At 43.6% G+C, this 23,080-nt stretch overlaps 1 long non-coding RNA gene across 3 annotated transcripts; it reads right to left on the reverse strand.

The window, feature by feature from the left end:
* Window positions 1–8,215: 8,215 nt before the first annotated feature.
* LOC103629094 (uncharacterized) lies at window positions 8,216–10,698 on the reverse strand. Of its 3 annotated transcripts, none has more exons than XR_002748612.1 (7): window positions 10,662–10,698; window positions 10,478–10,554; window positions 10,039–10,137; window positions 9,857–9,913; window positions 9,154–9,315; window positions 8,642–8,687; window positions 8,216–8,544 (listed from the first exon to the last, which is right to left on the reverse strand). It is a non-coding gene; the product is annotated as an uncharacterized lncRNA (long non-coding RNA). The 3 variants fall into 3 exon arrangements; XR_002263008.1 differs by having other exon boundaries at window positions 9,107–9,315; XR_002748611.1 differs by lacking the exons at window positions 10,478–10,554; window positions 10,662–10,698 and adding an exon at window positions 10,211–10,471 and having other exon boundaries at window positions 9,107–9,315.
* Window positions 10,699–23,080: the final 12,382 nt, after the last annotated feature.

Consider the following 23,080-nt stretch of genomic DNA (forward strand, 5'->3'; position numbering starts at 1 on the left):
TATAATCATGAATAGTAATGTGTATCTCCATACCCAAAACCACATATAGCACTAGCAAGTACTACCCAAAAAGTTCACAGGTAAACAAGGTATAAAGATAGACAAACTAGGGTAACCTATTGGGTCCCATCAAAATTAACCTATGCAGATCATTATGATTAATTAGAACATGAATAGGTGAAAGAAGTGATCAAGGGCACAACTTGCCTGGGCCTTGAGAATCCAGGTACCAGGATGATTCTTCAGATCCTCGTGACCTCACTGCTAGTCGTAGCAATACAAACATACATTGTATAGGCAAATTTAACATTACACCAAACATAAGAACAAAATACACAGTAATAATATACATATTAAAATAAGATCACAGGAAAAAGAATTACTAATTTTGGAGTTATAGATTTCAAGTTATGAATTTCCTAAGATTTAAGGTGATTATAATAGGATTAGATGATAAATTAATTCCCTAACAGAGTTCATGTCAAAACAGTGATTCTAAATGATAGAGAATATTATTACAAAATTTTAGGAATTGGAATGGTTCAATTTGGAGCTAAAATGAATTTTCTATGAATTATCTAAGTTTTAGCAATTATTTTCATATTAAAAATTCATTTAATAACCATTTTCTCTGATTTTATTATGTTCTGGACTGGGCCTCAATTATAAGAAAGGTCAGGGGGCTCGGGGTAAATCTTCTAAGACTCAGAGCACAGTCACATATGGACGGCGGGTTGATTTAGTGAAACCCGAGGGGTTCTTTAGCAAAATCGACCCGCGAAGGGGTAACTTCTAATCTGGACCGTTGGATCACTCACAGATGGCTCGGATTAGATCTACTACATATCGAATCGGTACGCGCCCAGAGCCGTTGGATTAAAGATTAACGGCACGGATTTAATGAATCAAAGATCTACTCTGCACCGCTGGATCTCGCATCGACGGACGCAGTTGGATTGGACGAAGGGGTAAGCTTGATCTAATCGGGACCGTCCATCCATGGATCAACGGCCACGGAGTTCTCTTCCTCCCCCCGACTCCATGAACACCGAGCCGCGGCCCACGGTGGAGATCCCCTCCCCCGCCGACGCCCCGATCGTCGATCAGTGAGTTAACCCCCGATTGGATACACGCAAAACAATGCGGAGGCGAAGGTGAATTAATGAGCCAAGTTTTACCGGCTGAGGTGCTATGGTGAGGTCGGCCCGTGGCACGGAGCGGCGACACGGCGGTGCAGAGTCTTCCGGTGAGCAATTCGCGGTGCCCCAGCTCTCTTAACGTCGAATTGAGGGTTGCAGAAGCTTCCACATGCGCTCACGACCCTTCTTGTCTTCTCCTTGGAACCCGGCTGTCGCTAGGAAAGCAGGGCACCGACGGCGACTAATTTCTCTCATCCGGCCATGGGGGTGTACGGCGACGGGGCTCACCAGAGCACGGCTAGATGGGGTAGATGCTCGAGAGGATAGCGACGCCCAATCTTATACCCGCGAGGGCACCGCAAGAGTCCGCGAAAGGGGGAACGAGGACCGAGTTCGGAGCTGCTCCGATGAACTCGCGTAGGCTGCGGTCGAATTCGTTGCGTGAAGCGGACTTGGGATAGGGAAGAGTCTGACGCGTGGGTCCCATGAGCCATTGACGGAACGCGCGCGCAGCGCGGAAAGAAGGCAGGCGCATGTGAGCGGCTGATAGTGGGCCCGGGTTGTCAGCGAGGGTGGCGGGCGCGCGGATGGGAAGGTGAGTTGGGCCGAGCGACGCGGTAAGGCAGTGGGAGCTGGGCCGCACGAGAGTATTCCGGCCCAGGATAGGTAAAATCCCTTTTCTTTTTCTTTTAACCTTTCTAATTTCCTTTCTTGATTCAAATTCAAATGGGATTCAAATTTAATTCAAACTTTTGTGACCAAAGATTCTCAGATGATATTGAGCTATAAGCAGTACTATTTTGAATATATATTTTTTTGTAACTTTTCTCTTTTTTTGGTTTTAGTTTTAGAATTTCTTTTAAGATTTAATTTCCCATTTTACTTAGTGCTCTAATTGTGAATTCAATGATAGACTTGCCTTAAATTTTGATGCACAAACAAGAAAAAGTCCAGCATGATGCACATTTTATTAAGGATTTTTCCACTTTATCTATGTCTACTAATAATTATCATGAATGAAAAGGTACCACACATGAAGATTTATTTCTTTCTCTTATTTTCCAAAATTGGGTATTACATATAGAGTCTCAGAAGTGAGCACGATAGGATAGCCCCTGGCTCCTGAGGAGACCCGAGCTAAGTTTCGGAACGCACTTGGTTTTTTAGTTAGAGATAATCTTGACATCACAATCTAGCAGTGGAAAGATGTGTCAGCCGATGTCAAGATTCTAATGTGGAATAAGATGCTGACAAGGTTCGTTTTGCCTCGGGGTACAGAAGAACTACTTAAGGGATATGCAATGAAGCAGTGTGCCACCATGTTCCGAAACTAGAGGTCGGAGATGAACACCAAGTGGGCGAAGAAAGGCTTGGATCTGACCAAAAGGTACAAAATTTCGGCAGCTCGGTGGACGGTTTTCCTAGAGCAGAGGAGTAACCCAGAGTTCCTAGCTAAAAGCGAAGCCAATTCAGAACTCGCAAAGAAGAACAAGTACCACCACCACCACCTAGGCACAGGTGGTTACCAACGATAGCTCCCGAAATGGAGGCAAGAAGAGGCTGCGAAGAAAGCCATAGGGTTGCCGGCACTGTCTGAGGAAGTTGGCGAAAGGACCACTAATTGGATTCGTGCTCAGAAACCAAAAGAAACCGACACCGGTTTGTCCTTTGATGACCCATTGCTCGAAGAAGTAACAAAGAGCTTTTTTGAGGCAGCAGCTAAACAACAGGAAGGAACATTCAAGCCGCAAAGGGAGAGGGACATCTTTACGGCTGGTCTGGGTAACCCCGAGCATCCTGGTCATGTAAGGGGGATCTCATCCAAACAAGGATGGAAAGAAGGATTCGGACCGCAGTGGGAAGACATGTATAGGAAACGCGATCGACCATTTCGGATTTTTGGGAGGAGGCTAAGAAAGGCTTCAAAGACATGTGGACTCAAATGCTATCCAACCCTCCTCCGGAATTGATGCAGCAATTAGCTAGTGCGATGTCTGTTCAACAGATGAGCACTCAATCTCCCCAGATGCAGATAGTTCCAACAACGTCACAACCATTGGGAACACAATATCCTAGCAGTGTCGCGTCTACGGCAACCAAGGTTCGCTATCCGGTTGACGACATCGATAGGCCTGCGCCCTGCTCCCTTGTCATAAGATATGGTCTCAACAATATTTGTACGAGGGAAGTAGCCACAGGATTTGCGATCCTGGGACGCCAGTACCATGGTCACGACATTCTAGAAGACTACTGTAGGGTAGAGAAGTGTCGAAGGTCGTCCAAGGATACGAGGACGACATGCTAGAGATCTCCGGTCCCGAGGGGATTGAGAAACTTGGACAAGCAATCAAGAATTTCATTCTTTGGCCTCGACGGGATGTCCAGCTGAGTGACCCACCACCTTCCTCTCTAGCCATCCCACTAACTGAGGAGACATCACCGATCCTGCCTCCTCTAGACCCACCGTCACCACCTAACCCTCTGCCACCAGCATCGCCATCCAATTTTCCTCCTTTCCCTCTGCCCAAAGAAACTGAACAAACAAGAAGTGAGCCACAAAAGAGAGCTGGGGTACGAAAATTGGTTTCCCCCATCCAAGCAACGAAGCAAAAAAGTGCTCGCACGACCAAGTTTTTATCAGGAATAGCACGGACGCGCACGTCGCGTATCGTTGACTTGGCTGAATACGAGAAGTCAGCGGAAAAGGCTGAGATTAGAACCGAAATGATCAGGAAGCCAACGAGGGAGGACTACCGAGATGTCCCTAAGACATATGTGCCGGGCAGACCTCTGCTAAGCTGGGATAAACTGAAAAAGGTGCCAGCGCGTATAAAAAGGTTGCATGGCTGGTACATGCGAGCATCATCGGTTGGCATCGACACGATCAACGTATCTATCCCACCAGCTGCTTTTATTGGTGAACGTGAAATGGCCATTGTTACGTTCGAGGACATGTGGTTGATGATGAACCTCTAGAGACTCGACGTACAACTCGTAACGGTGGTTGCATTGTAAGTGCCATTCATACTTACACATATATGTGTTATTATTAGTCAGTTGTATTAATTTTAATATCTGACAAGCACGTGTGCCTTGCAGAATGCAACATAATCAGCAGGAGATCCGTTACGGTCCGGATCCTCGTTCAAATGCTGGTAGAAGGGCTGGATTTCTGAACCCAATGAAAATATGCGAGAATGAGCACAAATTCAGAATCGGTTAGGACCACGAAGAATTAAAGGGGAAGTCACCTGATGAAGCTAAGAAGCGTGTACAAGAGATGAAGAAAAATCTTGAAGCCAAATGCGCCTTCTACATAGCAAAAGCCATGCTTGAGTATCAACACAGGGAATTCATAGTGGCACCATACAACTTTGGGTAAGCACGAGTTTGCGTACATAAAATTAATAATTTCAATACACATGCATCATAAATTTGATTCGCGTAGGGACCACTGGATCTGCTTCATCATCTATACCAGGGATGGAAAGGTGCTGGTTCTAGACTCCGCAGATTACGCGCCTTCAACATATGCAACATTCTTGGTCCACTTAGAGCGGTAAGCTGAGGTATGCATGCTTACTTTTATCGATGAGAGTTTGAGAATAACATGGTGATTCTATTCGAGATCATAGGGCATATAGGTTTTATAAGTATAAAGGTGAAAGTTACGACACGTCGAAAAAAGGGGCTACCATTGGAAATATTTTATAACTGGCTGATAAGTATGTAAATTCATGAATACGTATCATACATGTACGATACATAGGACAGTGTTGCAGCTAATTAACCCCTATTCCGTTATATAGTGCCACAAGCAACCAAAAGGATCGGTTGTCTGTGGATTCTACGTGTGCGAGTTCATGCGAGAAAACGAACGATACATCAGCAATCCTGATAAGGTAATATAAGTAATAGTCATGTATGTAGTTCTGTCATTAAAGTTGCAAATGTATTATCAAGTGTAAATATATGATGTTTATTTACAGCAAATTGAAAAGGTGATCAACATGACCGAAGATGCTCTATACAACATAGTCGAGGACCTGTGCACATTTCTCTTAAAAGAAGTCATTCCATGCGAGGGCAAATATCGCGATGCTACCAGCGTGTTAGCAAGGCCAGAGTTTAGGCCGCTAACAGAGATTAGTAGCCTAAGCCTTAGTCGAGATAGTTATTAGAGCAGAGATTATAAACATTGATGTATATAATGTTTGATGTATATACGTGTGACTTTATGATTGCAAGCCCAAGACATTGATGTATATAAATGTATGGTATATTTAAATTGCATGTTTGTTTAATTAAACTTTGATGTATAATTGATGTATATATAAAACTGGGTTTGGAAATCACTGGCAGGATAATTTGAAAATTTGGAAAAAGGCGGGAAAATTTCTACAGGCGGTTGTGTTAAGACAACCGCCTATGGAAATCTATTTCCATAGACGGTTCTCATTTGACCGCCAGTGGAAAGTTTCCATTTTCATTGGCCTCTCCCACTGGCGGCGCTGAAAAACACCTGTGAAAATGGGTTATGAACCGCCTCTGTAAAGCTTTTCTGTACTAGTGGAGAGGAGAATAAAAACAGCTTCACCCATAAAGCTATTTTGAAAAGGGGTGTTTGACTAAAATAGGTCACAACAGCTCGTGAAGATGTTGGTGAAGCTGTGCCAAACAAACCTTTAGTGTAGGATGTTAGAATCTCAATTTTCAAACGTGGGTAGATCGGGGTCCAGTTTCCATGCACTGAATTCCTACATATAATTCTGGTATACCTGTGTCAATCACTAACAACCACGACTATTATTCTTAACAGTTACGTTTAAATACTTGGTCAATGTTTAATCCCAGAGCATCAAAAGAAAAGAATCACAAGGCTATGTTTTTTTAATTAGAATTCAGGTCATAGTAACTAAACAACACATCATGGGCCAGGTTACAAGTCGATTCAACCTGGGGCGCCTGATGCAGCCCACTTGCTCTTGTATATGTGTTTTCCCAAGGTTTGCTACCTAATTGTTGCATAAACTCCTGATTATTTCAAAAAGAAAACCCTCGATTGGGCAACTGAAGCGAAGCTTTGCCATCAAATTACTGACACCCTGAATGTGTTTGTTGATGTGGTCCATCTTCTTCTCACTCCTCACTTTTTTATTTGGTTTGTGGAATAGAATGAGTTGATCTAACATCGTCTCATTCCTCACAAACAAATAATTAATATATACATGAGAAATTGATTGATTTTACCAAAATTTAATGGATAAACTCACGATGCATCACCTCAAGAAGCAAATAATTAGTATATACATGAGAAATGGATTGATTCGACCAAAATTTATGGGATAGACTCACGATGCTTCACCTGAAGAAGCATAGGGTGACTCATGAACCAAACGTCCGTACAGAGACAAGAGTAGGCAACGTTCTCTGTCCGGATTCACGAATATCCAGTCAATGAAAATCTGGGCGCTATTTTTCTGCCCTGATTACTAAATATTCAGTTACTAAACATTTGAAGCATTTGGTACCGTACCATTAGGCATTCGCGATATAGTGATATCATCTAATCCAATATAACAAGACCCGACAACTCCTGTCTGTTAGGGTCCAGCTTCACCACCAGCTCCATCAGTAGCCCCATGGCTTCTCCAACCAAATGTCAACTCGAGGTCCAGTTTCGCAGGCCAAGCACCAAATTTTCCGCTCTCTATATAGCAGCAGGCAAGAGGGAAATATCAGATCCTCCCAACTCCCCCTCGTTTCGGTAGGCCCCTACGGAGCCACACATCAGATTTGCCCTAGGGGCACAATGTCTGAGGCAGAGGTAGAGATGACAACGGGGAATTCCCCGTCTGGGGACACTCCCCCATCTCCGTCTCCGTGGGGAAGAAAAATACCCGCCCCCGTCCCCGTAAAGCCTCGCGGGGATCATTTCCTTCCCATCCCTGTCCCCGACGGGTTTCATACGGGGAATTTGTCCCCGCAAATTTTCACAGTAAACAGCTTCGCGTCAAGGAAAAATCGACATCATCAGCTAAAAGTGTGTTGGAATAAACAAGTCGAATAAAAAAACTAAGTCCGCAAATGTTACATCACCACCGTATAGCATAGTTTAATAATCAAGGCAATCAAATCTAAGCTATTTTCAACACAACAGCTGTACAACGCCACTACCACAAGCCAAACTCTATTTCTCACCCTTCCTTGTCGTGATGCTAGGTTGGAGCTCGTGGGCGTGGAAGACAAAGCTGTACAGCTAGTGTTATTGATACGCAAAAATCATCTGTGAATTCGCTGATGGTCGCGGTCGAAGCGCCACCCAAACCTTGCGCGGCGCCATGGCAGTCTTCGGCGTGCAGCACAAGTGTGCGGTGGGACGGCACACGGCAGGGTCTGGGCGTGCGACAGAAGTGCGCAGGAGGCTGGGGCCTAGTGTGGTCGCCGGGCGGTGGATACGAAGGAAAGAAGATGAGGGACTGAGGAACGGAAGGCGGGCGGCGGCTACGAAAGATATTATGGACTAGGGTTTGGAACTTCTCAGCTGGGTTTTATATTTCTCATATTGGGCCTCGTTTTGATGGGCTGCTGGTGTTGAAATCAGTCGGGGCTACGGGGACGGGGGACGGTGAATCATCCCTGGCCCCGCCATACCCGACGGTGACAAGATCCGCCCCCATTTAATTCATCGTGGGGATTAATTTCCTACCATGCCCTGTCCCCTAATAGGTGAATTCTCCGTGGGGAATCGGGGAATGGGACCCATTGCCATCTCTAGGCAGAGGAGGGTGGATGGAGGGAAAAGGGACGAGGAAGATAATAACCGGAAATAAATAAAGAAAAAGAAAAGAAAGGGAAGGACTAGAGAAAGATATTAAGGACATTTCACTATTTTTATCACTTTTCCAATATGTCACGTGCTTGAAATTTTAGATAATTTCAGACAACAATCTTATACCACCAACTAGTACGTAAATTGTTACTTTTATGATTTGTTATTTGTCCTTGTAAATTGTTACTAGTAGGGTGCCCGTGCGTTGCTACGGCAGCTTAAAAATTGATACAAAACAGTGATGTAATATAATTACAATCTTTGATTGATGATTTTGTAGCTAACAAACACCACCATCATTACAAAGGACATGTCGATGAACAGACCAAAATCCACCTTTAGCTAAGAAATTTACTCGTGAGAAACCCCTAGTTGCAAATTCCAATTCAGCATAACTAAAACAGTGAGGAGGCTTTCAGAAATTCAGCTTGGAAAACTTTTCCAATAAAACATATGCTTGCATTACGAGTTTTTCGTGAAAGTTTTCCAAGTGATCTTGAGGATGTTGATCCCTATAGAACAACAATTTTGCACTGAAGCTTCTCCCCCACAACGCTTCTCATGCTTCAAATCCTTGAGCAGCAGCAACATACAATTTAATAAGAAAAAATAACAATTAGATAATGCATGATGTATTAAAGAAACTACTGATTTAGTAGTTGACCATTACTTGTCTAACACAATCCAGCTTGCATGTGATGTCTTGCACTCAACACCTACAACATCAGAAGAGCCAAAAACAAGATTATACCTCACATTAATCTATAGAAACAACAAATTAAGCACACAAGCATACGACAACAATAATAAGATGTAAACGAGCATTAGTCCCAGCTTCAAAGTCTATATCATACACATCAATTTTCTTAACTCTAATAAATCACATTTCTGATCCAACATACACTTATGTCCACATGTAAAGTCTCCAACGAACAGCATAAAGCCCCAGAACTTTCTGCCTAAAATAGAGAAGTGTGCATATAGTTTTAGTTTTCAGGCAACTACTGCAGAACCAGAGAAGCATTAACAACTATAGGCAATAAAAACCATGGATTTAGGTGATCATTGTAACTAAAGTGAAAACGATTAGTAATACCAGCAAACGTGCACATGAGCCAAAAACCAGAAATAATACCAAAGCTATGTGATAGGATGATGAGAAGTATGATGCTATCGCCTCACCCAGATGATGGGTGTCTTGTGGCTGCCCTAACCGCGACCACCACCTTCTCTGCCACCACAGTAGCGGCGGTGGGCCTTGTCAGCCACAGACTTCCCCTTCCTCTGTAGCTGCTAGTGGTGGGAAGAGCCCACCATCATCTTCTTCAAGACAACCATCAATGCCTACAAATCCAAAAGCTCTAAGTCAGAAGCCCAAATGCTGAAGCAAATAACTCAACAACCGAAGACCCAAGATCCATGAAGTAGCAAGAAAAAGCTACTACAACAAATTGGAAGTGATGCTCGCCTAGTACAAACAACAGTACAACACAACAACCACACCAGGGGTTTTAATGCCAACAGGGAGGGAAGTGCTTTAATGTTACTTGTAGGACCAGCATAAGATCCTGAATTCAGAAACAAAAAAGAGGCTAGTAACCAGCACTTGGACAAGGCACAAGGGTGGTGACAAAGCAGCACCCCTATAGGTGAGGCACAGCACGTTGGTGACCTCCCATCCACATGGTGTTTACAAACTCATGTGTGGACTCCTTACCTACACTCCTAGCAGTATGAGAATGATGCCAACAGTATAAAACAACAAGAAGATAGATATTTCCCCTTCAGAAAAAATGAGCGAGGAGTGGCAGTGGTCATCATTGTTCTAAGAGTTCAGAGTTGGGGGACAGGGAGAATGGTCGCACTGAGCGGAGGAAGAACTGACATCTCCTCTCTGGTCCTGCTCAAACTCCTTAGCAGCGGTGAATGAGGATTCCATCATCTTCTCAGGCCCAATCGAGTATCACAACAGCAGAATCAGAAATGGCAAGAGAACAAAGCGGTTAGGTAATGAGAAGTATTCTCTAGAGGCGAAGTAAAAAAAACCAGTCGAATAACGAGGCTTACCAATTGTGGGTCGTTCGTCGGTGACTCCCCCTCGACTGATAAATGGAGACAAAAAGGAGCAAGCTTTATGATCTCTGATGCTCGAGTACCAAGTATTGCCTGAAAAACACATGCATAGTCATAGAAGATGAAAGACATTTCAATTAATCCAGAAAAGCATAAGCGTTCATACTTGCGACACAAAATTTTCGCTCATAGCTTCTTAACAATAGAAATCACTTGCAACAGTGAATGGTAGTCGGTCGTTCCAGACTTGCAACTACAACGAGGTAGCATTAAATTAACCAAATGAACTATATCTGATAAAGTGATAATTAAATAATATATGGGGTAATATATGGAGTACATGCACATTGTAATCAGAACCGACATAAAACAATAGTAGTCAGAAATAAAGATTTAACAATCCAAAATAAAATTTAAAATCCATTTAGGTTACCTTGCATCTTGGTTTTTATTGCATCCACCTGCTAATATAAAGATCAGTTGTCCCTCGATTTTCCTTGTTAGTTGGAACTGGGTAGTAACAGCCAAAAGGAAAAATGGAGAAGTATATCCCATCAGTTGATTTGAAAACAGAGAGAGGGATAGTTAATAATAGTGAGGAAGGAATCGATACTGACAATTTCTACTGTGTCTATGTAACACCCGGATTTTAGGGGTCCAAAACCCAGGCGCTAACATAATCACCAGGTGTGCTGGGACCAAGTCTCACACATATGATGAATCATGGCACAGGATCGAATGTCACATCTTTATATATAACAGGAGTTCTATACAAAATAAATAATTACATTATAAGGAGACAACGGTCCAGCAACCCAAAGTTGACTGGGAGACGACGACCTAGACCTCTTACGAACACATCGCAGCATCCTCCAAGCGCCTCATCCGATGGTACCTGTTCTTGACCTGTGGGGTGTGTGAGACAGCAAGAGTGAGCTCACATACGTTCATCGCTCAACAAGTTGTGGGGAATAATGTGCATGAACTCGCCAAAAGTGGGAGCTCACGTGAAGTGTAAGGCTTACCAAAGAGGATGGCTGAAGCTGAGCATTGCTTTTAAAGTTGGTCAAAATTTTATTAGCAATTACTAAGTATAAGTAAATACCAAACCCAATTAAGTAATAGAACAAAAGTAACAACATCACCTGCGATGCAATGCATATGACAAATTGAATTTAGTTCCATAATTTAATCATGTGAGTGTCCGAGCTGCTCATGACCGTGAGCACGGCTAGTATACCAGTTTTACACTCTGCAGAGGTTGCGCACCTTTACCCACAAGTCATGTTACCCATCTGCCAAGGGATCGCGACTTCCCATACACCTCTACCGAGGAGGCGAGGCAGGGTAACACTACGAGGCCTTTACAAAGTTCCACTAGCTTCAGAAAACCCGCTACAGTTTATAGGAAGTTCCAATGCAGGAATCCCTTGCAGGACCGCCATCGCAGCAAAATCCTCCCGAGGGCCTCCCTACACTGACCACTCCCCTACTGCCCTTGCCCCTTTCGGGTAAGGTAGTCTTCCACTAGCTTTCCTAATTAATCAGCCAAGGGGTCCCATTCCTCCCTTGTGGTAGCACTGTTTTCCCGGGTGGTTCTCCATGTTCCAATTAACATAATGATCTTATCATGAACAGTAATAATAAACAGATAATAAAAATGTGATCATGAATAATGTATCTTCATACCCAAAACCACATAAAGCACTAGCAAGTACTACCCAAAAAGGTTCAGTGGTAAACAAGGTATAAAGATAATCAAACTAGGGTAACCTATTGGGTCCCATCAAAATTAACCTATGCAGATCATTATGATTAATCAGAACATGGCTGGGTAAAAAGAAGTGATCAAGGGCACAACTTGCCTGGGACTTGAGATTCCAGGTACCAACTTGCTGTTCAGGTGACATGTGTCCTCACTGTTAAACGTAGCAATACATACAAACATGGTATATGCAAAATTAACATCACACCAAACATAATAATACACTGCATAATAATAATCTACACGTCGCTACGAGATCATGGGTTCGAGAATCACTAAAATTGGAGTTACGGTTGTGAAGTTATGGTTTTCCGAAGATCCACGTGGTTAAATATCGAATAGACTAAGTGCAACCTTTTAACCTATATTTCATGACAAAACAAAGTTACCAGATGTTAATAAATATTATTGTGAGACTAATGAAACTAGAATGGATCAAAACAGAGTTACGGTTATTGACTTATGAATTTCTGGAGTTATTGAGTACATGGTATAGATTAATTCAGATGAATAATGTTAATTCATATTCCATTGCTAAATGGAGTTACTAAGTGGTAGTCAATATTAAAACAAAATTAATGTCTCCGGAATAAATTAATTTGGAGCTAAAATGAATTTAATATGAATTAAGCAAATTCCTAGATTTATTTTTGCACTAAAAATCTTTTTTTTCTAAATAAATTCTGAATTTCCCAAGGATTCTGGACTGTGGACACTATTTTAACTAAGCCTAGGGTGCTCTGTGCAAAATTCCGGGCCTGTTTTATAATTCCTTTACACGCATCAGGACGGCGGGTTGATTTTAGAAAAGGACAGGGCTCTTTAAGAATTTGTCATGGCCGAAGGGGTATCAACCACCGTGAGCCATCCGATCGCCCATCAACCGACGGGATTAGATCCCCCCCTAAAGTGAACAGGAATCACCCACAACCCTTGGATGCGGCATCCACGGTTCCAGACGATTTCAAACCCCATCCACTCGATCAGGCGCCAAAGGCTTGGATTCAGTACGCGAAGGGGTAAATGCTACTTTTAATCCCAGCCGTCCATCTCAATCCTACGGCCAGGGACCCGTCTTCCTCCCCTGGTTCCGTCGCTATTTTCTCCCCAGCCAACCCTCCGCAACCGAGCGCCATAGCCGCGGCAGCATGCTGGTCAGTGCTCGCCATCCGAGCCCAAAATACAGCCCGGACGCCACTACTCAAATCCTACACGGCCACAATCAATAGGTAGGAACACTCACCCTTGGTAAAGTTGTACACCAAGCAGACCTTGACTTCTGCTTGCCGAGGAAGCCCACGTCGAGATCCCGATCTGGCCTGGCGCACCGCTTCTCCTCCCACCGATGACACCGCAAGCTTCAAGGCCCGCCGCCGATCCCGCAATGCCACTGCCGAGCCCCCAGCGCAGTCGTTTTACGAACGGTCGATGGCGCGGACCGGAATTCACGCGCCACCGGGCGACTCTCTCTCTCTCTCCCGATTCCCCGAGTGCTCAGAGGTTTCACAATATGCTTGGATTGCCATGGTAAGGCGGCAGCAACTTCTTATATACTGACCGCAGGGAAAGCCTACTCCAGCCGCATAAGCCGGCGGATCCCGAGCGAATCGCCCAGAAATTCGGAGTCCGTTGCGCGGTCGGTTGCCAGGGCTTTCGCCGGTAACAATGAACGCGCGAGTCCGCTGTTAGACCATGCCGCAGAGAAAGGATGCCAGCGCAACAGCTAGCGACGACCCAGCTGGCGAGCTAAGCGCAGAGGATAGGCTACGTGCGACTATGGAGATAGAGGCTGGGAGTCTGCGGAGAAAAGGTCTAGGTGAGATCCGGTGCATGCGGGTGGTTGCAACAGCTTCAGGAAGAAGCCGACTGCCTGCATGGCCCCATGCGCGAGCGTCCCTTGCGCGGCGTGAGGGTCTGAGGGATTTGCATGATGATGTAATGCGTGATGTCATGCCAATGTCACTTTCGGCTAGAGAATAAACAAAAAAAATGTCGTGTTGGCTAGCACTTGGCTGTTAGGTTGGAGTGGCATTGGGCCCAATGCGAGAGGTGGCCCGTGAATGGTTTTTTTTTCTTTTATTTAGTTTCTATTTCATTTGCTAATGCAAATTTGCAACTCACATTCAAATAAAGTTTGAATTTCAAACTAAAGGGTTAATGCATACTCCGAAAACTCCAACATGCCAATGCAAAGTGAAATTTATTTATTTTATTCATGTCGACAAATGCTTGTAAATATGTAATATTAATGTATACACACAATGGTTTTATTTTGAGAACATTTCAATGTCTAATCCAATCCAATAATTTTTTTTTAATTATTTATATCAAAGTTTATGATATTTTTTTTAACCTAACTCTCTCTTACTACAAAATACATTTATGTGAAACTTTGGAAGAATTTTAGCATAATTCCAAAATTAAGTGTTTGGGTGTTACAAATTCTACCCCCCTTAAGAGAAATCTCGCCCTCGAGATTTGTAAGAAAAGGGATACAAAAAGATTGGTTTGTAATTAAGCTTTTAGTCTATAATTGGTTCAAGAATTCAGAGTCTTTTTTTTCCAATAGTGGGTGATTAGGAGAGCATATGTATCCAACTATTTATTATGTGGAATAAGAGATGGATAGGTTAGGGCAAGAATAACCAGGTGTAAGGAGGATTATGGCAAGGAAAAGACTTCATACAAAAATGTTTAAGTCTTGATTCATCTCGATATTCGCTTTGACTGTTATATCCTTTCTTGTTGATGTTGATCTTTTCTTCTCCGGTCTTGGTCTCATTGATTCGAGGTTAGTGTATATCATCGGGGATGGGAAATATGGTTAGGATAGATATGGATGAGATAGACTACATGATGTAGGTCAAAATCCTGTTTGATGTTAGGTGGGAATAGACAGATTGGATATAACTAGATTAGACTAGTTAAGATCTACTTATTTTAGAATAGATCGTGGTTGTTACACTTAGTACGAGATAAGCAAAGTAGTTAGGATGTAACAAGATAAGATAGGATATAATCTTTTAAGATGAGATGAATCTATTAAGATAAGAGAAAATCTTTTAAGATAAGATGGATCTATTAAGATAAGATATATTTTAATGGGAAATAATCTGTGTTGTCTAGTTATTTTATAAATATTCTCCTTTTATGCCTAGATGTAATTGTGGACATTGATCCACAACCCATCACACTCAATCAAAGATCCAAATCAGACAAATATCATAAGAACAAGCATTCAAGCATATAGATACTTATAAAAATAGTTTTGTTTTTGTTCCTAAGATTAGGTCTCCTATTCCTAAAGTCACTTTAGGCACAAGATTTCAAAGTGTGAAATCCACATTTGTCTTTAGAAAGACAAGGTAGGAATAATCAGAGTAAAGCGGAAATAGATGAGAAAGATTAAGAGAAGTTTAGAAAACAATCAAAGTAGCAAAGGTAAGTAGATAATGGTTGTCCAGTTCTATCTAGGTTTCGTCCTACAGTCAACATTCCTCTGATACCACTTCTGTAACACCCGGATTTTAGGGGTCCAAAACCCGGGCGCTAACATAATCACCAGGTGTGCTGGGACCAAGTCTCACACATATGATGAATCATGGCACAGGATCGAATGTCACATCTTTATATATAACAGGAGTTCTATACAAAATAAATAATTACATTATAAGGAGACAACGGTCCAGCAACCCAAAGTTGACTGGGAGACGACGACCTAGACCTCTTACGAACACATCGCAGCATCCTCCAAGCGCCTCATCCGATGGTACCTGTTCTTGACCTGTGGGGTGTGTGAGACAGCAAGAGTGAGCTCACATACGTTCATCGCTCAACAAGTTGTGGGGAATAATGTGCATGAACTCGCCAAAAGTGGGAGCTCACGTGAAGTGTAAGGCTTACCAAAGAGGATGGCTGAAGCTGAGCATTGCTTTTAAAGTTGGTCAAAATTTTATTAGCAATTACTAAGTATAAGTAAATACCAAACCCAATTAAGTAATAGAACAAAAGTAACAACATCACCTGCGATGCAATGCATATGACAAATTGAATTTAGTTCCATAATTTAATCATGTGAGTGTCCGAGCTGCTCATGACCGTGAGCACGGCTAGTATACCAGTTTTACACTCTGCAGAGGTTGCGCATCTTTACCCACAAGTCATGTTACCCATCTGCCAAGGGATCGCGACTTCCCATACACCTCTACCGAGGAGGCGAGGCAGGGTAACACTACGAGGCCTTTACAAAGTTCCACTAGCTTCAGAAAACCCGCTACAGTTTATAGGAAGTTCCAATGCAGGAATCCCTTGCAGGACCGCCATCGCAGCAAAATCCTCCCGAGGGCCTCCCTACACTGACCACTCCCCTACTGCCCTTGCCCCTTTCGGGTAAGGTAGTCTTCCACTAGCTTTCCTAATTAATCAGCCAAGGGGTCCCATTCCTCCCTTGTGGTAGCACTGTTTTCCCGGGTGGTTCTCCATGTTCCAATTAACATAATGATCTTATCATGAACAGTAATAATAAACAGATAATAAAAATGTGATCATGAATAATGTATCTTCATACCCAAAACCACATAAAGCACTAGCAAGTACTACCCAAAAAGGTTCAGTGGTAAACAAGGTATAAAGATAATCAAACTAGGGTAACCTATTGGGTCCCATCAAAATTAACCTATGCAGATCATTATGATTAATCAGAACATGGCTGGGTAAAAAGAAGTGATCAAGGGCACAACTTGCCTGGGACTTGAGATTCCAGGTACCAACTTGCTGTTCAGGTGACACGTGTCCTCACTGTTAAACGTAGCAATACATACAAACATGGTATATGCAAAATTAACATCACACCAAACATAATAATACACTGCATAATAATAATCTACACGTCGCTACGAGATCATGGGTTCGAGAATCACTAAAATCGGAGTTACGGTTGTGAAGTTATGGTTTTCCGAAGATCCACGTGGTTAAATATCGAATAGACTAAGTGCAACCTTTTAACCTATATTTCATGACAAAACAAAGTTACCAGATGTTAATAAATATTATTGTGAGACTAATGAAACTAGAATGGATCAAAACAGAGTTACGGTTATTGACTTATGAATTTCTGGAGTTATTGAGTACATGGTATAGATTAATTCAGATGAATAATGTTAATTCATATTCCATTGCTAAATGGAGTTACTAAGTGGTAGTCAATATTAAAACAAAATTAATGTCTCCGGAATAAATTAATTTGGAGCTAAAATGAATTTAATATGAATTAAGCAAATTCCTAGATTTATTTTTGCACTAAAAATCTTTTTTTTTTCTAAATAAATTCTGAATTTCCCAAGGATTCTGGACTGTGGACACTATTTTAACTAAGCCTAGGGTGCTCTGTGCAAAATTCCGGGCCTGTTTTATAATTCCTTTACACGCATCAGGACGGCGGGTTGATTTTAGAAAAGGACAGGGCTCTTTAAGAATTTGTCACGGCCGAAGGGGTATCAACCACCGTGAGCCATCCGATCGCCCATCAACCGACGGGATTAGATCCCCCCCTAAAGTGAACAGGAATCACCCACAACCCTTGGATGCGGCATCCACGGTTCCAGACGATTTCAAACCCCATCCACTCGATCAGGCGCCAAAGGCTTGGATTCAGTACGCGAAGGGGTAAATGCTACTTTTAATCCCAGCCGTCCATCTCAATCCTACGGCCAGGGACCCGTCTTCCTCCCCTGGTTCCGTCGCTATTTTCTCCCCAGCCAACCCTCTGCGACCGAGCGCCATAGCCGCGGCAGCATGCTGGTCAGTGCTCGCCATCCGAGCCCAAAATACAGCCTGGACGCCACTACTCAAATCCTACACGGCCACAATCAATAGGTAGGAACACTCACCCTTGGTAAAGTTGTACACCAAGCAGACCTTGACTTCTGCTTGCCGAGGAAGCCCACGTCGAGATCCCGATCTGGCCTGGCGCACCGCTTCTCCTCCCACCGATGACACCGCAAGCTTCAAGGCCCGCCGCCGATCCCGCAATGCCACTGCCGAGCCCCCAGCGCAGTCGTTTTACGAACGGTCGATGGCGCGGACCGGAATTCACGCGCCACCGGGCGACTCTCTCTCTCTCTCCCGATTCCCCGAGTGCTCAGAGGTTTCACAATATGCTTGGATTGCCATGGTAAGGCGGCAGCAACTTCTTATATACTGACCGCAGGGAAAGCCTACTCCAGCCGCATAAGCCGGCGGATCCCGAGCGAATCGCCCAGAAATTCGGAGTCCGTTGCGCGGTCGGTTGCCAGGGCTTTCGCCGGTAACAATGAACGCGCGAGTCCGCTGTTAGACCATGCCGCAGAGAAAGGATGCCAGCGCAACAGCTAGCGACGACCCAGCTGGCGAGCTAAGCGCAGAGGATAGGCTACGTGCGACTATGGAGATAGAGGCTGGGAGTCTGCGGAGAAAAGGTCTAGGTGAGATCCGGTGCATGCGGGTGGTTGCAACAGCTTCAGGAAGAAGCCGACTGCCTGCATGGCCCCATGCGCGAGCGTCCCTTGCGCGGCGTGAGGGTCTGAGGGATTTGCATGATGATGTAATGCGTGATGTCATGCCAATGTCACTTTCGGCTAGAGAATAAACAAAAAAAATGTCGTGTTGGCTAGCACTTGGCTGTTAGGTTGGAGTGGCATTGGGCCCAATGCGAGAGGTGGCCCGTGAATGGTTTTTTTTTCTTTTATTTAGTTTCTATTTCATTTGCTAATGCAAATTTGCAACTCACATTCAAATAAATTTTGAATTTCAAACTAAAGGGTTAATGCATACTCCGAAAACTCCAACATGCCAATGCAAAGTGAAATTTATTTATTTTATTCATGTCGACAAATGCTTGTAAATATGTAATATTAATGTATACACACAATGGTTTTATTTTGAGAACATTTCAATGTCTAATCCAATCCAATAATTTTTTTTTAATTATTTATATCAAAGTTTATGATATTTTTTTTAACCTAACTCTCTCTTACTACAAAATACATTTATGTGAAACTTTGGAAGAATTTTAGCATAATTCCAAAATTAAGTGTTTGGGTGTTACAGTCTAGGATACTGACACCTTGATCCAAAGAATAAGCGAGAATGTCATGTGCTTGCTTCTCTGTGTTTTGCTCGCCAAAGGTCAACTGGAAAGATTGAGATAACAGCTAACCCAAACCATTTCAGCATTCAAGCATAACATATAACAACCCATTTAAAAAATAGAATACAGAATCTACTCAAGTCGTAGCTATTTCAAACCATGACATTAAGTACATATTGATACAGCATCTTCTTGAATAAAGCAGTTGGCTAGTGATTTAAGACAATGCAAAGTTTATTCCAAGGTTCCAGGCCAGACTGTGTATTATCAAGTGTCGAAAATAACCCAACATGTTTAAAATTGACTCATAAACCAATGCCTGTTTAAAATCCATAAGTGATGTTTCTGTTGTCATTGGTGTACAATCAGGCACTGGCTGATCCATATTTTAAAGGTCTTGCAGAAGTAGAGAGAGAACCATCATGCCAGCCAATAACAAAAGTGGAGTTCGAGTTTGAGCGAACAAAGGTGACCAAAGAGGGTGTCAAGGAACTTATACTGAGGGAGATACTGGAGAATCACATGAATGGAACTGAGAAAACAAACTTTATATATCCTAGGTATTTGTTTGCCAGTGATAAAAATGGAGCTTAAAAAGGCCATGTGTAGAACTGCTATCATTTCGCCTCTACGCCTATTTTTTTTATCTAGACTATGGCCACAACTATAGGAACATTCATGGAATGAAATGATCTGCTACACCAGCACCTATCTTTTAAACTGAAAATAGGAGAGGCCTACACTTTGATAGATTATAATAGTCAAAACATCAATGATAGGGAAACAATCATCTGGTCATTATTATGGCATATTCTAAACATTGTGTAAAACATGGGCAATTATATGATCCTTCACTTCAAACTGTAATGAAATGATCTGCCACACCAGTAACTTATTCACACTAAATGCTAAGTCGAAATAGTGTAGTTTAACTAACACTGATACAGCATTACACAAACTTACAGTGATGACACCTTATTCACATAGTTGTACGTAAACAGCTAGCAATAAAATCAAGAAACAGGAAGCAATAAGCAAATTGCATGTATTCACACTCATATGTGCCACCTTTTTGCTTCTACGCAGCCATACTCAATACATTTCAGCCACAATCTACAAAGCGACCTCTCCTATTTACATGGTAGAATAATTCCTACAGCTGTGACAAAAAGGAACTAAACTCTTTATATTTTATCTTCCCTACTGTGTTGTGACTGGCAGTTTGAAGTTAAAACTGTCTTTGTTTTTGAAGTTAAAACTCTCTCCAGTATAGATAAAAAAGGCCACGTATAGAAATGCTACCATTTCGGCTCTACACCTAATTTTTTTTATCTAGACTATGGCCACAACTATAGGAACAGTCATGGAATGAAATGACCTGCCACACCAGCACCTATCCTTTTTTTTCGAAAACGCAGGAGAGCTGTAATGAAAATAGAATAGGAACTAAAAATAGGAAACCAATTTCAAACTGTAATGAAATGATCCATAATGAAATGATCTTCCACACCAGCAATTTATTCAAACCAAAAAGAACTAAACCACTGTAATGTATGTGCGAAAACCAGATTTCTAGGGATTAGGGAGAGGAGAGTGTCTTAGACTGTAGTTATATGGAAGCTGATCTGTAACGCCCCGAATTTTTGCAGTTGAATTTTTTCTTTTCTTTACTCGCCAAAATTCGGGCGTTACCTTTTCCTTTTCTTTTTCCCCTCGCTAAACCTTGACCTTTTCCAAAGTTCTAGCGGGATTCGGTTTGGATTTCCCGTGTAAGAAAAACCCTAAATACTTTATGTTGTTTGATGCACCATGCCGAACCTTGCATTTCTTTTGATTGCTTTGAAAGCGCAATTGCATTCATGTAGAAAGATCGGATTTCGAAAATGTGGAGAAGATCTTTTCTTTCTTTTTCTTCCTCCCTCTCTTTTTCTCTCCTCTTTTCCTCTCTCTCCCGCGCCGTGGGCCGACCCCGGCCGGCCCAGGCCCCTGCGCCCCCCCCCCTTGGGCCCAATAGGCCCAACCGCCCCCCCCACCTCCCCTTTTTCCCCCAATTCTTTCTCCCTCCCTCTCATTTTCTCTCATTTTCTCTCCCTCTCCCTAAGCCGCCGCCCCTACCCCCTGCCCTAAGCCGCCGCCGCCCCCTGCCCAACCGCCGCCCTCGGCCGCCCCTGCCGCCGGCCGCCCCTCGCCGTCGCGCCCCTCCCCGGTGAGCTCCCCCTCCCCCTCTCCTCCCTCCCCCATCCCCTCTCCCCTTTCCCCATGGCCGGTTCGGCCGCCTCCCTGCCCGCCCGGTCCGGCCGCCCGCCGCCCAGCCCAGCCGCCATGGCCGGCTCGGCCGCCCCGCCCCCCCCTGCCTCGCCCGGCTCGGCCGCCCCACGGCCGGCTCGGCCGCCCCCTGCGCCGCCCCCTGCCCCGCCGGTTCGGCCGCCCCTGCGCTCCGCCGGTTCGGCCGCCCCGCCCTCGCCAGCTCGGCCGCCCCTGCGCGCCCCGCCTAGGGCCGGTTCAACCGCCCTAGGGCCGGTTCAACCGCCCCCCCCCTTTCTGTTTTTTTATTTTTTTATTTTATTTTATTTACTTTCTGTGATCATAATTACTGTATTTTAAGTAGGCTAATCACTGTTCATGCTATGAGAAAATAGGAAGTTTAATTTAAAATTCCGTTATGCTATTGATTCACGTAGTTAATTGTTTACCCTGTGCAATGTTGATCAACTAAAAGTGATTAGGTTTCCATTAGTAGATATAAATATGTATAACAGAATTATTTTGTTAAAAACCAATTGTGTCATTAGTGCATAAGATTTAACCCCCCTGCGAGACCTTTCCCGTTTCTCTCTAACCATAACAAATGCGTTATCGAATGTCATACTTGATGCATATTCGCTTTATTTGTTATCTTGTATGGTGTACTGTTCTTTTGTATTAAATATGTGGATGTATGTATGTATGTTTGCGCTCGCATAGAGAACGATCCGGTCGAAGAGCCCGAGGAATTCGCAGGAGAAGCCCCTGAGCAGCAGTCGGTTGGTGGAGGCAAGTGTCCTTTGACCTATCTATGTCCTATTCATTCTTTAATTCACCTCCCGCATTACACATTTATACCTAAGGATTGACTAGCTTTTGTTATCCATGTCCTTGTTTACCTATTTGGGTCGGATTATTACTACTTAGTCTGATGCTATTGCTCAACTCTAATCAATGAACATGATGTGATTATCTATGATACGCTGTTTTCCCGTTCTTCTTTATGATTATACTTGTGGTTTTCAAGGGGGCTCGAGCGGTTTCTCGAGTGCCTCTCCGTAAGGACCTGTTCTATGGATGACCGCCCGGGAAAACAGTGCAACCATGAGGGTGGAATGGGGTGCCCTTAGCTGAATAATTAGAGGATCCGGGGTGTAGTTCACTTAGCCGTCGTGCCGTCAATGGGGCTCGGTGTATGCGGCTCGCTCTGCCAAGGTTGATTTGTCCCTTGGGGAGGAGTGCGGTGCATTTAGGAAACCTAACGGGTGGCTACAGCCCCGGGGAATCTTTGTAAAGGCTTCGTAGTGAATCCCTGGCCATTCACCTCGGGAGTGAATAAGGGTCTTGCAAGCCCGGGCCAGAGAGGGAATCACGGCTTGTGGGTAAAGTGCACAACCTCTGCAGAGTGTTATGAAACTGATATATCAGCCGTGCTCGCGGTTATGAGCGGCCAAGGGAGCTCCAGTGATTAGTGGTACTTGATCAGAGACATTGTGGTACAGGTGGTTATGAGATTGATGGTTCTGGTTATGACTATGGTGCTGGTAAGTGGTATTCTTTCCGTTTGGAAAGGGTACATCGGGTTAATAACTTGGGTTAATGCTAAAACTTGGCTTTCTACTAGTAAGTAATAACCTGACCAACTAAAAGCAACTGCTTGACTTATCCCCACATAAAGCTAGTCCACTACAGCCAAACAGGATACTTGCTGAGTACGTTGATGTGTACTCACCCTTGCTCTACACACCAAACCCCCCCCCAGGTTGTCAGCATTGCAACCACTGCTCAGGCGAAGATGAAGCTGTGGAAGGAGACTTCCAGGAGTTCCAAGATTACGACGAGTTCTAGGTGTGGGTTAGCGGCAACCCCCAGTCGGCTGCCTGTGAAGGCCGCGTCATCTA

This window comes from Zea mays, chromosome 6, assembly GCF_902167145.1.
Source record: "Zea mays cultivar B73 chromosome 6, Zm-B73-REFERENCE-NAM-5.0, whole genome shotgun sequence".
NCBI lineage: Eukaryota > Viridiplantae > Streptophyta > Magnoliopsida > Poales > Poaceae > Zea > Zea mays.